The sequence below is a fragment of the Sapajus apella genome, unplaced genomic scaffold, assembly GCF_009761245.1.
Source record: "Sapajus apella isolate SASKATOON/1434 unplaced genomic scaffold, GSC_monkey_1.0 scaffold61, whole genome shotgun sequence".
Lineage (NCBI taxonomy): Eukaryota > Metazoa > Chordata > Mammalia > Primates > Cebidae > Sapajus > Sapajus apella.
Window position 1 is genome coordinate 324,421 of NW_022437001.1, and position 3,654 is coordinate 328,074.

The 3,654-nt window shown below is 47.0% G+C and overlaps 1 pseudogene across 1 annotated transcript; it reads left to right on the forward strand.

The window, feature by feature from the left end:
* Positions 1-786: 786 nt before the first annotated feature.
* On the forward strand, positions 787-2,699 carry LOC116529030 (annotated as a pseudogene). The gene is made up of 2 exons (XR_004259344.1): positions 787-846; positions 2,287-2,699. The product of XR_004259344.1 is annotated as a cytochrome c oxidase subunit NDUFA4 pseudogene (transcript).
* The last annotated feature ends 955 nt before the right edge of the window (positions 2,700-3,654 follow it).

Consider the following 3,654-nt stretch of genomic DNA (forward strand, 5'->3'; position numbering starts at 1 on the left):
CCCGAGCTCAAGTGATCCTCCCATCTCACTCAGTCTTCTGAGTAGCTGGGACCACAGGCGCATGCCACCTAATTTTTTTATTTTGTGTAGAGATGGGGTTTCACCATGGTGCCCAGGCTGATCTCAAACTCCTGGGCTCAAGTGATCCTCCCACCTAGGCCTCCCAAAGTGCTGGGATTACAGGCATGAGCCACCATACCTGACCCACATATTGGTTGAATGAATTAATAAGGGAAAATAGTTCATTTAATGTCCTTAGAATGGTGTCTAGCAAGAACAGCAATGGTTTTATTAGTCTTACCTGATTTTTAAAAATTGTTGTAATTATCCTCATCTTCCTCATTGCTACTGGGTTCTCCCCTCTTCCTGTCTCTGCAGTAGTTTCCACACTTCAGGCTCTCCTTATCTCTTGCGAGACTGTCTCAGTAGTCTCAGAAGTTGTCTTCCCGCCGCCAATGTTGCCTCTTTTAGACACACCCACTGCTCCTGACTTACACTTCTTGAAAACAAATTTGATCCTTTGACACCCCTGTCAAAAAACCTTTCGGTGACGCCCCACTGCTTTTAGGTGCAAGTCCCAGCACTCACATGGCACGCAGACAAAGCCTTCCTCAGCCGGGCTCCTGCTCCTCACTCCAGTCTTCTCTTCTTGCCTTTCTTACCCTGAAGACACCCGACCCGCCATGCCCTTTCACAACACTGTGTCTGTCTCTGCCAAGAATGCCCTGCCCTCCTTGTCTGCCTCATCAGCTCCTAGTCATCTCTTAAAACCCTCTTTCAGCAAGCATGTCCTCCCCTGTAGAACTCATTCCTGCCTCCTTTGTGCTGCCCCTTTTGCCTGTGGCTGTGAGTTGCCACATCACACATATTGTATGTGTTGTATATTTCTGTCCACTTCCCAAGTCTGATGTTTTCCCTCTTCCTGTCTGCCTCTCATACTTGGTGTGAAGTCTTTTTTCTTTTTTGAGACAAGTCTCACTCTTCTCGCCCAGGCTGGAGTGCAATGGCGCGGTCTCGGCTCACTGCAACCTCCGCCTCTCCGGGTTCAAGCGAATCTCCTGCCTCAGCCTCCTGAGTAGCTGGGATTACAGGCACACACCACCATGCCCAGCTAATGTTTTGTATTTTTAGTAGAGACAGGGTTTCACCATGTTGGTCAGGCTAGTCTCGAACTCCCAACCTCATGATCCGCCCGCTTTGGCATCCCAAAGTGCTGGGATTACAGGTGTGAGTCACTGCGCCCAGCCGAAGTCTTTTTTCAAGACCTAGTATTTCTTTTTTCAAGACCTAGTACTTCTTTTTTCTTTTATCTTTTTTTGAGACAGAGTCTCGCTCTGTCACCCAGGCTGGAGTGCAGTGGCGCAATCTTGGCTCACTGCAACCCCTGCCTCCCAGATACAAGAGATTTTCCTGCCTCCCTAGTGTTAGCTGGGACTACAGGCACCCACCACCATGCCTGGCTAATTTCTGGATTTTTAGTAGAGATGGGGTTTCACCATGTTGGCAAGTCTGGTCTTGAACTCTTGACGTCAGGTGAAACACTTGCCTCAGCCCCCCAAAGTGCTGGGATTACAGGCTTGAGCCACCACGCCCCACCAAGACCTAGTATTTCTTGAGCTGAGATTGACTATATGATCTGCCTCAACCATATTTCTCCAATCATATTTGTTCACAGTTTTCTAGGATTTATGCTCCTTAGACTGGAATGCAAATAGACCGTCCCTCAGTGAAGGAAGGCACCACATTGTTTAGGACTTGCTTCTGAATACCTAGCATCTGGCTCGCAGTAGCTTAGTCTGTGTTTGTTGAATGGATGCTGGAAAGTTGGCATATGCCCCTGCAGAGTACAAGGTCAATTTGGGTGAAGATATGTGAAGTCACATGATTTTTCCTGCCCCATCTGTTTTACTTGAAGACTTGGGGGGAAAATATTAAAGAATTTAGTATGTGATCCCAATTACATTGTATATCGAAATAAACATCTGTTATGAAGAATATTGAATTCACAAGAACGTTTAAGACTAAATAGGGCATTTCAAAGAAATTTTGAGTTTGTGGCAGGTCCCTCTGGGCGGCTCCTTCCGGTCCCTCAGGGGCATGAGCCCCTTCTCCTCAAGTCCCTCTGGGCACCTCCTTCCGTCTCTCAGGGACATGAGTTCCTTCTCCTCAGGTCCCTCCGGGCAGCTCCTTCTGTCCCTCAGGGGCACAAGTTCCTTCTCCTCAGGCCCCTCTGGGCTGCTCCTTTGGGTCCCTCAGGGGCACTAGTTCCTCCTCCTCCACCTGCAGTTAAGCTGCCTCCGTGGGAAGACCAAGAAGCATCCGAGCTTGATCCCCCTCTTTGTATTTATTGGAGCTGGAGGTGGTGGAGCAGCCCTGTATCTCTTGCATTTGGCATTGTTCAATCCAGATGTTTGTTGGGACAAAAAGAATAACCCAGAGCCCTGGAACAAACTGGGTCCCAATGATCAATACGAGTTCTACTCTGTGAATGTGGATTACAGCAAACTGAAGAAAGAACGTCCAGATTTCTAAGTGAAATGTAAAGCTGCTTTAAAATGAAGGTCTTCCAGAAGCCATCCGCACAATTTTCCACTGAACCAGGAAATATTTCTTCTCTAAATGCACGAAATCATGTTAATGTAATCTATTGGTGATTACACTGATTAATAAATAACTGAAACTTGAAAAAAAAAAAAAAAGAAGTGCTACCATCCACTCCAGCCACTTTTCCTTTCCGTCGCTCACTGTGGCGCTGTCAGGGCTCCATCTGCACTCCCAGGCCCCGTGCCTCCTCGTTTCCTCCTCCCATCCCTCACCATCAAGCCCTAGAATCTACTCTGACTCCCCCGCACATAACACCTACCTTAGTAGCTGTTTGCTAATCTAGAGCTACCTAATATCTTAATTCTTTCCTACTTCAGAGACTTCCCCATTGTGTGGTCTCAGGTGGGACTCTGCATGTCACCACATGATGTGGCTGCAGTTGCTTCCACCCCGCTGCCCTTAGTTCCTGCCTGGTTTCTTGACCTAAGTTATCCTGCCTTCTGTTAATTCTGTGAGCTCCCTTGTAGCCTTCCAATAATTTTCTCCTTAAACTAATTAAATTTGTGTGCTTTCAAATAAGAACTCTCTCTCTCTCACACACACACACACACACACCCTCTCTCCTCTTTTTTAGCTGACATTTGATGAGCATTCACTATAGGGCAACACCACCATGCTAAGGCTTTGCATGAATTATCTTGTTTAATTCTCATAGCAATTCAATGTAAAATGTACTATTATCTGCATTTTGCAGATAAAGAAACAAATGCAAAAGGGTTCATTGCTTTGCCCAAAGTTGCATGCTTGCTAAGTGCTGGAAATAGGATTTAATCCTGGGGAAGACAGGCACAGTGGCTCACACCTGTAATATCAGCCCTTTGGGAGGTGGCAGCAGGAGGATCACTTGCACCCAGGATTTTGAGATTAGCTAGGGAAATATAAGGAGACCCTGTCTCTATAAAACAAATGAAAGAACTAGCCAGACATAGTGGCACATGCCTGTAGTCTACACTACTCAGGAAACTGAAGCAGGAGGATCAGTCAAGCCCGGGAAGTTCAGGCTGCAGAGAGCCATGATCACACCACTGCACTCGAGCTTGGGTGACAGAG